The following is a 13,966-nucleotide window of genomic DNA, read 5'->3' on the forward strand; positions in this document are numbered from 1 at the left end:
GTTTGGTCACCCACCTGGTTGTTTCACTCATGACAATCCCTGGCTTTTTATATATTAGGATATGATCTACTATAAAACAATGAAAGTGTACTTGTGAATCCTGAAATTATCAATAAATATTAGAAAAATTAGGCAAAATTATATAAATGATTTAGTCTGGCTTTAATAGTATAATACTCTGAACTTTATAATTTGGCTTCCTTTTTTCCTCCTGTATTAAAATACTGAGGCCCAGTGCATGAAATTCCTGCATGGGGGTGGTTCCTTAGCCCAGCCTGCACCTTCTCCAATCCAGGACCCCTTGGTGGATGTCCGACTACCTCTTACAATCCATGACCACTGGCTCCTAACTGCTCACCTGCCTGCCTGATCACCCCTAACCCCTCTGGCTGCCTGCCTGATGGCCCCTAACCACCATTGCCTATCTGCCCTTAACTGCTTCTCTGCTGGCCTGATCACCCCTAATTGCCTCTGCCTCTCCCCACACCATGGACCCAGGATTTCCTCCCTCTGGCTAGCTGCAGGCACCCAGGACCCAGGCTGGCCACAGCTATAGGGGATCATGGGTGGGTGGCTTTGCCCAGGCTGTAGCCTGGCTGGTGCCTATTCCTCTCTCATGAGCTAATTTATGCCTGGCTGGTCCCCATTCCTCTCTTGCCAATGTTGAGTGTCTGAGCTGTTACTGTGTGATGGTGTGAGGGTGTGATGACCATTTGCATATTAGCTCTTTATTATATAGGATATTTAATATCCTATTTTATAAAGAGGGAATACACTAATTGACCCTCATGTCGTCCGTCATAAAGATGGTGGCACCCACAGCCAATAAGGAGGGAATATGCTAATTGACTGCCCTGCCCACAAATATGGCAGTGCCCACAGCCACAAGATGGTAGCACCCAGTCCCTCCAGCCCTGCTGGGGCAGCAGGTGGACCGGCCTTGCCACATGCCTGCCTCCAGAGTCCCCCAGTCCCCTCAGCCCCCCAGCTTCCCAGGACCAGCCAGAGGCACAGGCAAGCATCATATGGCAGCTTCCCAGCTGCCCAGGGCCAGCTCAAGGCACAGAAAAGCCTCAGATGGTAGCTTCCCAGCTTTCCAGGGCCGCCTGATGCTCAGGTAATGCGGGGCAGCCAAGGCTTGCACTGCCTGCAGTGGCAGCAGCAGAGGTATGATGGGAGCATTGCCTTCCCCTGATTGGGTTACTTCCCACCCCTAAGGGCTCCCAGTCTGTGAGAGGGGGCAGGCCCCCTCCAGTGCATGAATTTTTGTGTACCAGGCCTCCAGTTAGCTAATAAAATCCCATGTTTACTCAGTATAGATAAGGTGATTACAATCTCTGTGCCTTAATACAGTTCTATTTCCATAATTTTAAAATACATTTGTTCTTTCTGGGTTGATACATAGCATTGTATATCTGATGATTATTCCAGAAAAGAACTGGCTAAACTAAGAATTAATTAGCTAATGCAGATCTCAAGGTTGTCCAACAGACATGCATACTTACAGTGTCTGCATTGAAATTGAGAAGTTTCAGACTTTGTTTACAGTAAATAATGACTGATTTTATATGCTAATAAAATTGTCAAATTTAAAAAGTGTCTGGATTCAATCCAGCATCAATAATTATTTTATTTCATCTCTAAGGATGAATACTTGAACTGGATTATTAATTTGGTTGTTACTTTTCTCTTTACCTTTATGATTGATATATTGGTTCTTTTATTAATTCATTCATTTACTGACTTTGACTTAAATGTCCTGAGTTGTGCCATTATGGTCTTTCACTTTATGAGTATAATAAATTGATGACTGAACTAATCTGCTTGTATTTAAGACAAATTCAGGTTGTACTTAGATAGAATTCTATATGCAAGCTGAAGATAGTTTGAGTTGTGTTATGAATAGAAATCCTAATGAATGACATTATGTGAAATAGATTAAATTTTTATTGCATTAATTTTATTATAATATTTTGAAATCATGGATACTATAATCCTTTAAATAAATATTTAAAATGTAAACAATAGCTTGGTATTATAACACTTAGTTTCTTATAATACTTAGTGTCTTATAAACATTATTTATTGTTTTTGAAACTCATTTGACTGATTACATGTATTTTCAAAGGAATAAATCTTATTGTTACATTATAGCATTCTTATAATTTGAGAATGTCATATTTGATATTAGTGATTATTATCACAATATACATTTTACCAAATTTTAGAATCTTTATAATAAGAACTCAAAAGTGAGAAGAGTAGGTTAAGGGATATGGACGTATTTTAACCTTACAATGCCAACTTTTTGAAAGTAACAGTTCCAATAAAATTCCACCAACATTTGTTATTCTAAGTTTTTAAGTATGGTTAAGTTAATAGGCAATGGAATGATATTCCTCCATTGTTCATTTTCTTTTCTGAGTTCATATTTTTGCTTATTTACTTAATTGTGCTATTATTAATATTTTATAAAGTACTATAGGCCTGATACACAAAATCTGTGCAAGGAGTTCAGGCCTCGCAGCAGCCCTGGTTACCTCATGGTCCCACCCCTTGCCTACTGTTCCTTCTATCTGGTGGTCCTGCTATCTGGTCTAATTAGCATATCAGCTTTTTATTATATAGGATTAAATATGTATATTTTCTCAGTCACCTGTATATTTTTGGATATATGCACCAAAATAAAATTATTGTGTAATTATAATTATTATTTCTATACTATCATACTGTTTTTCCTTAGACTAATTATCTCTACAGATTAGCAATATTTTTATTTTCTAATATTGCTTATGGTTTATTCTTTAAAGAATACATATATATACACATACATACATATACACACACACACACACACACACACACACACACACACACACATATATATATATATATATATATATATATATATATATATATATATATTATTGATTCTTTACAGAGAGAAAGGGAGAGGAATAGAGAGTTAGAGACATCCATGAGAAATATTGATCAGCTGCCTCCTGCACACCCTGCACCAGAGATGTGCCCGCAACCAATGTACATGCCCTTGACTGGAATCAAACCTGGGACCCTTCATTCCTCAGGCTGATACTCTATCCACTGAGCCAAACCGGTTTTGGCAAGAATATATATTTATATATATGCAAGGTGTTTGCCTAGTCATTTTTTCAATGTTGCTGTTCTTATTCAAATACCTCTTTGTAACTTCCCCTAAATTATACTTTTAATAATTATAATCATATAAATGATAGTATCTATTTCTTCCTATGTGCATACTGTTTCCTCACACCTTAATACTACATGTTATAATTTTTATTGAATTTAAATATTTATATCTGATAGAGATACTCAAAATACTATCTCATTTGTTCAGGATAAATAGTGGTTTCATCTTTTTTTAGATAATATTTGGAATAATTTTGGAGAACCGTAAAGATAAAATCCCTTGACAGTTGGCTTAAAATACTCCAAACTTAGTAGTTAGCCATTTTTGCATTATGCAATTTCTCATCCTGGGACATGATATATCTCTCCTTTTATTCAAATTTCCTTTTTTGTCAATAAACTTTTATAGCCTTCTTAATAGAGGTTATGTTGCATGTTAATTTATTCTCTAATACCTTGTAGTTCCTGCAGCCAAACTCTTTTCTATTGTTTATTTTGCTGTTGGGATCTTTCCTGCCTAATGTTTATATCTCAAATTGGAACCACCTTTCACTGGTCTTCTGGACATTAAATGAGTCTTCATGCTGACCGCTTTAATCCTGAGACTTCTATTTTAAAGATCTGGTATTCACAATGAAAATCAATACAACTCTAAAGAGCAGAAGAAAAGTATATATTTAGGTCCATTGCCCAGAGGGAAGGTAGGGGAGGGTGGGGGTAAAGGGGAGAGATTAACCAAAGGACCTGTATGCATGCATATAAGCCTAACCAATGGACACAGACAGCAGGGGGGTGAGGGCATGAGTGATGTGGTTGGAAGGGAGTAATGGGCGAATAAGGATATGTATGTGACACCTTAATCAATAAAGAAATTTAAAAATACATAAATAAAGAGCAGAAGAATCTTTTGAGAAGACAATACAAGAAAGAAAGGATAAAAATAGCTTAAAAAACAAAGGTAAAACTTTTAATGTTGTTGCAATTTTGAGAATCTGTTCAGCATGTTTTCAGGTGGATACCTATTTATATGAAAATAATTTAATGTGGAATGCTATCCTAGACCACCTCAATCATGAAACGCCTATCCTTTACAATACCCCTTAAGTAGGTCTTCTCTATTAATCCTCCCCTAAACCAGTCACACACCTCCTTAAATTTATTAAACAAGACAAATATTTATATCACCATATACTTTATTTTAGGTATTTTTATGTGTGGATTTTTAAGTTATATAAAAATAATTACTAGTACCATGTAGGATCTGTAGTTGCATTGCTAAGTATTTTACAAATACTTACTTAACCCTCATAACAATCAAAGAGATAGTTTTTGTTGTTTGTTTTATTGCACATATTATAGAGATATGAAAATTGAAAGAAGTTTTAGGTAACTTACTTGTGGGAAGAGGGCTTCTGAGAACCAAAACATAAATTAGAACTCAGGTAGTATAGTTTCCAATTTGTTCTTAAACACCAACCTACAATGTACTGCTTTAAGACCTCTTATTGCAAACACAAAGATGGGTATTTTGCTTAGCTGTTTAGCGTCATCTATTATCATTGGCCTTTAAAATATTAATTTGGACTTTAAAATATTAATTTGGTAACTCCTCTTCAAAAGCTTTCATCTGTACCTTGTTAATAAATATGTAATTGTTCTGTGTGTCATAAAGTAGATAGATAACCTTGTTACTGCAAATAATCTGCTTGGAAAGTACATAAAACTGGGTGTTACTATCCTGCCAAAAAGGCACAATCCCTAGCTCACTAGGCTGTTTTTCTTTATCTCCATATTTTTAAAACTTTTTGGGCGCTTATTATTTCAAGCATAAAGAATAATTTAGAAGCTTCCACAATACCATAAGGGAGAATGTTACAGTACTATAGGGAACTTCTCAGTACTTTTCCAGATTAAAACAACTGTTCGTAATTACTCTAATGCTTGCTTTAGTAACCTCTCTCCTTTCAAACAACTTGAGAGTAAGATTACAATATTGTGTTTTTCCCTAAATAATAGTGTGCACTTATGAACAAAATCATCAAAATCAGGAATTTATCATTGACATGATACAATTTTCAAATCTGTCTCCATTAAACTTTACCTATATTTTTGCAATGTTCTGACACAATTTTTAATATAAAAGTTAGAATATGAAACAAAAATACAATAGAATCAGAGAGACACAAATCCATCTTTCCATACTCTAAAATATTTGGCATATTAATGCCTCAGTAGAATTTATCATAGATAATTCAGATTTTCTAAACAACAGTATCTATTACTGCAGACACCAACAAAACAAAATGTCAACTTCACTTATTTCTTAGTCTTTTAAAAAAATATATTTTATTGATTTTTTACAGAGAGGAAGGGAGAGGGATAGAGAGTTAGAAACATCGCTGAAAGAGAAACATGGATCAGTTGCCTCCTGCACACCCTACCCCCAACCCCCCACCACCTGGGATGTGCCTGCAACCAAGGTACATGCCCTTGACCAGAATTGAACCTGGGACCCCCAGTCCGCAGGCCGATGCTTTATCCATTGAGCCAAACTGGTTAGGGCAGTCTTTTTTTTTTTTTTTTTTAGGAATAAATTTAAGAATGTGCTTTTTTAAGTTTGATTTTGATAAAATTCTAACTAAGCTTTAGAAAAAAATATGAAACCGAGCTAACATATGGTATATTAACTCATGCAGGTACTAACAATTGCTTTTAAACTACTTCATAATTAGATCTATGTTACAAACCTTGTCATGTTATCCTTTAGTTTGAATGCTACATCTAATCCAATTTATTCTACTAAGAGAGTTAGCAAAACAAACAGCATATTAAAATCAGTACTATAGCTGATAAAGCATTTTATTTTTAATGAAAATTTTGGCCACTAATAACTAGCTCCTACTAACTAGAAAAAGTGACATTATCTTAAAAATGTTTTAAATAAAACTATCTTTTAAATTATGCCAGCTTTTTATTTAAAATTTAAAAATTCAACCAATTTGATAAACCTGTATATCATAGATAATTTGAAAAAAAATTGGATGCATAAGTAAATAAGTCACTTTTAACAAAAACTTGAAAATCATGTAAATATATCTTGAATATAATTTTATAATAGGATTATGTTATGCATTATAATGTGTTGACTTTTCTTATAATATCCTTTATATTCAACATCTTTTGTTGAATGAAAATTAACAAATTCAACATAAATGACAAAGAGCCTAGTAATATTTCATATAGAGTGTCCCCTCAAAATTTACACATATAATTTGAATAAGTATAAAGGCAGTGTTTATCAAAATACATATTATTTTCAAAATTGCTTTTAAACTACTTCATATTGGCTATTAAAGTATGTGTACATTTTTTTGAAGATACCCTGTATATAACTATTTGGGAGGTTAAGACATAGGCAAAATGGCTAGAGACTTAGAAGTAGATTGATTATGAACATTTGTATTTATAAAGCTCTCTTAATACCAAATTAAGAAAACACAAAATTAGTCCAAAAGAAAAAAACACACACAATAAGTTAATGAGCATTTTAAAAATGTATATAAAATAAATTACAGTATAATAGTAATTTCAGATATGTCAAGAAGTATTAGAAAATATAATTATTTTCCTAATTATTTGTTTTTATTCTGTTCAATTCAGTGAGAATAGAAAATACTAATCTGTAAGGATAACTGTGGTTTTTTTCCCCCAAAGTTGTTACATGAAACATTTAGAAAAATTTAGAAAAATCTTTGGATAAAGAACCATTATTGTTGCTGTAAAAGCTACTTTTGATTGAGTGTATATACTGGAATAAATGTTTGCTGGGATATTTTTGACTTTTAAAACAAAGCTTATACCTACTGTATTTAAATTTCAAAATATTTGATAGTTTTTACTAAACTATGTAGGCAATCTTTTATTTAGAATTTCTGTAGATGGCTGTTGAGACATAATACTTGTTTTGTTTGGTCATGTCAGGAAAAAAAGAAAAGTTTAAACTGTGCAATATAAACACTTCAATTAAATGAGGTTCTAGCATGAGTTTCAACATAATGAACCAAATCTGTATGTTTTACAAAAGACTAGCTTCAAAACTTTTATTCAAGTGCATTAAAGTTTTAAGATATTTGTTATAGTTCACTATGATGCAAATATGATATCAAACACTTTAATATTCTGATGTGAAAATATTTTATTCCTCACCCCCCAAAATAGCAGTTCTACAGATTCTGTCAAAGGTGCCCAATTTTTAGGGAGTTTTGACCTTTTACTTTTTTAAAAATCAGTTTGTTTTTTTTATGTATTTTTTTTTTTTTTTTACAAATACTTCACAATAACCATACATACATTATAATAAAACCACTAGACACTGAATTCTTAAATAACAGATACTCTCTGTTGATACAGGGAATTTTGAGGCTGTGAAAATAAGGAGACCACAAAGAAAGGAAGAAAAACATTTCCATTAATATGTACATGAAATAACTATCCCACATAAGTAACTAAGGCAAATTTGTGTTTTTTGAACTGAAAACCTCAAATTTTAATACAGCTAAGTTCTTATTTTGCTTGGCAATTGTATATCTACATTTTATAGTAGATGTTGTTTTAAATAAAATAAGGTACTTATAAATTTATACATAAAAATATTGACTCTTAGCTTATTATTTGTGTGAAGTTTAGAAAGTTAATTCTTCTTTTTAAGATTTTTTAAAAATTATTATCTTTGTACATATACCATTCCCCACCCCCTCCCATACATGCCTTCCCTTCCCAGAGTTTTGTGTCCATTGGTTGTATTAATACTTATATGCTTGTATATAAGTCCTTCGGTTGATCTATTATCTCTCCCAGATCTCCCTACCCTCACCGCTGCAATTTTCTCCATGGAGACAGAATGGATGTCTTTAAAAGTTGTATAAGATGTTTATTCCATGCAACCTTATGATAGTTAAAATTGTTTTTCTTGAAAATAAAGAAGTTGTAATAAGGAATACTTTCAAACCTTTTAGACAAACCATGTTTCCCCGAAAATAAGACCTAGCGCAACTTTGGGAGAAAAAAATTAATATAAGACACTGTCTTAGTTTTGGGGAAACAGGGTAATAGAAATAAACATGAAAGAGTAGTAAGTAAATAATGTGTGGGACATAGCAGTGTAAAATAAGTTGTTAAAGACATGAAGTTGCTCTCTCTAATCTGCTTATTATTATTATTATTATTTTTTAATTTAGAGGTCTTCTAAAATGTTTTCATTCCATGAATATTTATGTAACTGCTTCTAGAATAAATGTAAGGCTATTCTACTGTAGCTATAAAAATGTAACCACAAAATACAAACCCAGAATTCTACTGAGCTTAAAAATCTGTAGTCTTTCTTCCTAATTAGAAATGCATTTGGCTGCAAGCTAATGTTGTGTTTATGGTACACTCGAGATGTATATTCCTCTATCACTATTACTTGTCTTACATTTTAAAAATGTAAAACAATTAATAATGATAAACTGTTTGGATTTTGAGGAAACTTGCTTATGAATTATTTTAATTCCCCTTTCAATGCATTAGTGCCCAAACTAATTTGCAAAAATGTTAACAGCATAGAGTAAAAGTAGAATATGCTTTAAAAAATAATTTTTCAAGTAACCCAGAAGTTATAAAAATGGAGAAGAAATCCAAATTATCAAATGTTTTTGCTAAGTAATACCAACAAAACTGAACCAAAGTTTTAATTTTAGCATAGCCACCCCACTACCATCTTTTGCCATTTTTTAAGTTAGATCTAATAAGTTGAAGTCTAAAAGTTAAATTTAACAAATATACCTTCAGTGGGAATAGTTGCTCTTTTTTCTAATTTTGGTAACATTACTCCCTTGTATTCAGATTCTCAAGGAGAAACAGTCTTAGTGTTAAAATTTGGATGAGTTGGAATCTAATTGAACAGTATTTCTGTTTTTATGTTTTGTTTTGTTTTGTTTTTTGCAAAATATAACAGACATTTTTTCTGATGTTAGTAGAAATATTTTCTGCAGGATCTGTTAAACAGCAATATAGGATGTCCTAAAAATGTAAACACACACTTTGAATACTTATAAAGACAGTGTCTATATTAAAAATACATTTCATTTTCACAGTTGAGCTATCAGCAGTTAAAGTTTGTACACATTTTTTTGGGGGCAGTCTATATGTAAATTTTGGACCATGTCTATCTTTGGTATATGAATAGAACATGGCTTGTTATTTAGTTTATGTTCAGATGCAGTAGCTCTCACATAGGACGTCATCACTCCCATAAAGGGCTTTTGGAAAAGAATGAAGGCATTTTATTGGATGTTGTACTTAGTCATATATAATGAAATTTTCTGGTCAGTAGCAGGAGTAGTAATCTTTTTTTATAATAAGTGAGACATTTCTATAGAAAGATGAATTGTCTCACCCAAAACGCCAAAAATCTCTGCGAGAAACACTAATATACAGTATACATTTTTATTTTATTTTATTTAGAAATGCTGTGTCAAACAAGTGACAGCAGACAGAAGAACAAATATATGGAACACCTCCATGGAGCTCTAATACATGAGAAACTGTCACAACATGAAGAGATAAGGGGGAAGAGATGAAATTTATATGTAGAGACGGTGGGATATAGAACTCCCTGGAAAATGAAATGAAAGAAAGTTGACTTGTTTTATAATGCAACTTTCCCCCTATAAAAAAGGGAATTCAAGTGACATAGTAGTGTGCAATACTTTATACAGAGTGACCCCTTAATGACTGCATTAAAGATAGTAATGCTTATCATTGAAATAGAAGAGAAGTTAAAATCTGAAAGGTAATTTGAAGCAATGTAGCCCACCTTTGGAAAAAAGGAATGCCTCTAGGGCATTTACTAGTATACAGTGGGATGGTGATGAGAAGTCTCTATTTTAGGAGTTGCTGCATCAATTGACTAATAGAATTTGACTGACTATTGAGATTTCTTGAAAATAAAGTAGACCCTCCTTGTTTTATTGTCCCTAAACAAGAGAAAATGTACTAGCTTTAACAACATCCATGACGACTAATGTAGAACAGTAATACTAATGTAATAAATCAAGGCCTTTTTAGATTGGTTATGTTGGATTTTTTCCCCTCACACTTTTATCTTCCCCTACTTCATAGTCACTCACGGGTTTGGTGTTCATTCATGAGAACACCTGACAAAGATCTTAAGCCAAATCTCTGCTTGTTGAAAAACATGATTATCTACATTAAAATGTTGTGGATTGGATATTGAAATTCAAGGAAGCCAGTGTCCCTCAGTCACCAAAATTCTTCTGTGATGTGGTTGTCTTGTGAAAACTGGAATGCACAGTGTAGCTCTATATTTCTGAAAATAATCAGAAAAGGATAACACTCTCTAAAATCTTGTAAATTGAAAATAAACATAATTATTCTGGATCCTTTGGGCTTGTTTATATCACAGTCAAGTTAGGGAATATTAAACTAGCTAAGAAGTGCAGAAATAAAAGATTGTATGTAACATGTCCTTTGTCTAACATACACAACACATATTTATTAATCTATGAGGCTGAAACTCCACAGAAGGTATATTTACTAGAGATAAAATTTAAGAGGGGTAGTAAAATTTTTTTAGAGAAAAATTGTGAATTAAAATATATATTAACTACCCCTGTTTTGATATTGAGCGAAATAATATAGATTTTCTGGGCAAAATTCATTTCTGAAAAAAAAAAATATAGACTTGATTTTTTTTTTTAATTTCTGAGATTAATTTAAATTTTAAAATTGAGACAATTTTTATGTGTTTTTTTTTAATCTTGACCAATAAGGGCAACATATTTTCTTTATAACATGGCAAAACATTCATTTTATCAATAAAGTTCATGGTTTTTCTATTGGGGAAGCCACCCTGAGTTTCTCTGATATAGTAAGGTCACAGGAAAGACTAAGGATAAGTACATAAATTTCATAATTATTTCACCATTTCATAACAAATTACAGACTAACATATCATGTAAGGAATATAATTTTAAGCAGTTGTTCTAACACTGCTTACCTTTGTCTGACACAAAATAAAACAGGATTTTTTGGTAGTCTCTATAAAATCTAACTACCATTTCAGATTAAAATACAGATGAGAGATCTAGAACTAAGAAATAAAGTGTAGAAAATAAAATTCATTTCCATTATTTCTTAGAAATCCTATATATAATCCCAGACACTATTAAAAGTAAATTTTAAGCAGTGCAGAATATATAAGACTAGAAGCCCGTTGCACAAAGATTTGTGCAATAGGCCTTCCTTCCCCTGGCTGCCAGCACTGGTTTTCCTCCTGCACCCAGGACCAAGGCCTTCACTCTGGCTGCTGCCTTCTATCATCACTCCAGCCCAGCCAGAGACTTCAGTCTTCTCCACTCTAGCCAGAGAGCTGCTCTTGTAGCTCCCTCTGACTCCTACCCTCCTCTTCATAGGAGACGTCCTGCTCTGCCCAGCCGCTGCTCTGTGCCTGCATATGCAAATTAACCCACCATCTTTGTTGGGTTAATTTTCATACTCACTCCTGGTTGGCTGGTACGTGTCATGGAGGTATGGTCAATTTGCATATTTCTCTTATTAGTGTAGATTTTTTAAAATATATATTTTATTGATTTTTTTACATAGAGGAAGGGAGAAGGATAGAGAGCTAGGAGCATCGATGAGAGAGAAACATTGACCAGCTGCCTCCTGCAGACCCCTTACCGAGGATGTGCCTGCAACCAATGTACATGCCCTTGACCGGAATCAAACCCGCAACCCCTCAATCAGCAGACCGACACTCTATCCACTGAGCCAAACCAGTTTCGTCAAGCGTAAATGCTTTTTAAACTGTATCTAGAGCAATTTGTATTCCAAGCAAGATTAGGACTGACAATTAACTACTAGACTTGTTAAATGAAGGCACTGAGAGTCATTTGAGGAAGTGGTTGTGATTACAAAAGCCAGATTAAAGTAAACTCAAAGAAAATAAGAACTAAGTCTGAGTCAAAACCAAAGTGACAGAGACTTCTCTCCATAAGTCCAACTATCCAGCTTGAAAACAACAAAACTTTGACTAAGTAAAGGAAGAATATTTCTGTGAGAGAAAAGGAACACAAATATGCAAGGAATTTTTCCAACTAGAATACAGGGTTAGTAAATTTGAAGACAGGTCAATATAATAAAATTCTATGGAGGGAAAAAAATGATTACAGATATAGGAAGAGTAAAAAAGAAAAACAGAACACAATAAAAATGTTAACTATATTTATAATTTTAGTCCTGTATGGCAAGGAAAGAAGTGGCGGAGTAGGAGCAATATATGAGAAATAAAGCCAGCAGTTTTTAAAAACAATAAAAAGGCATTATCAGAGAGAACCAAGTTCTGAACTCTCCAACAAGAGGGATACAAAAACTAAGGAAAAGAGTAAATAAGAGAGAAAAGAGGGTAGAAAGGGAAGAAAGAAAAAGGCCATGTTATTAGTAAAATTAAGAAAAAAAAAATGCAATTCTAAAATATCCACAGAATAAAACAATAATAGAACAAACAAGTTGTAGTGTATTCTTTCAATAGAATACTTTCTCATCTATAATAATAAAAACATAATATGCTAATTAGACTGAACAGTTGAACGACCTTCTGGACATCCTACTGGATGACCTTCCACCAAGGCTGCGAAGGCCGAGGCTGATGCTGGGGCTGCGAGGGCTGAGCCCCTTGCATGAATCTTTGCATCAGGCCTCTAGTATCACAATAATAACAAACTGTACAACCTCATGGAAGATTCTTATAAGCATAATGTTGAGCATAAGAAAACAGACATGTAGAAGCATGTACTCTATTTACACAAATTATATACAGTAAATAAACTGTAGTTTTTAAATTCAGAATAGTGCCTACTTTTGGGTAATACAGTAGTAGGATGAGTTCATGGGAGTTTCTGAGGTAAATATACTTGATTATATTTATTTAGTCAGTAATTATATAAGATGTGTTCATTTTTTGAAGACTGATTTCACCCTATGCTTTTGGTTTATGTACTTATACATATTTGTTCTTCATAACATTTTTAACATATCAACAAAGAGGAGATAAAAATAACAATATTAACTTACAACTTTTTTTTTTCATAACTGTCTTATCCCACATATTTTATTTTGCCCTGGGAGGACCTGACAATCTGCATAGAATAACTATAGTAAAATAAGACTTAAAGCTTCTCCTCCTACATGTTTCATTTGTTCTGGTGACAGATGAAACATGTAGGAGGAGAGGTGAGGCCTTCTGAACAGGATTAAGATACTGTGATGTAAAGAATGATCTAAACTTGTATATAAAATAACTTATGAGAGATAAAACATAGATGTGGTTGGCTGAACCCTAAGGTACTCCCTCAGGATTCCTGTTGCCTGGCATGTATTTTCTGTACTAACCCTTTACCCTTGAGTCCGAGTGGGCACTGTGACTCTAAAGGTATATTCACTCCAGTTATTAGCTAACATTACTTGACAAAAGTAATGAGATAGGCACTTCTATAATTAAGTTATGGTATATAAAACTCTGTTGTAGCAAAGTAATAAAAAGCAATTTGGCTGGCCTTAAATATGTGAGCTATCATGTTATGAGATGTAAGCTATTGTGTTATATTCGCAAGATGTGGGCATGTGGCAAAGAGAGGGCTGTCCTTTGCCAACAATTGCAAGAAAACGGAGACTTCAATACTGAAACTATATAAAAAAAAAACTATAATTATAACAACATTTAGTGAGCTTGGAAGTG

This window comes from Pipistrellus hanaki (assembly GCF_964339955.1).
Source record: "Pipistrellus hanaki genome assembly, chromosome: 1".
NCBI classification, from domain to species: Eukaryota; Metazoa; Chordata; class Mammalia; order Chiroptera; family Vespertilionidae; genus Pipistrellus; species Pipistrellus hanaki.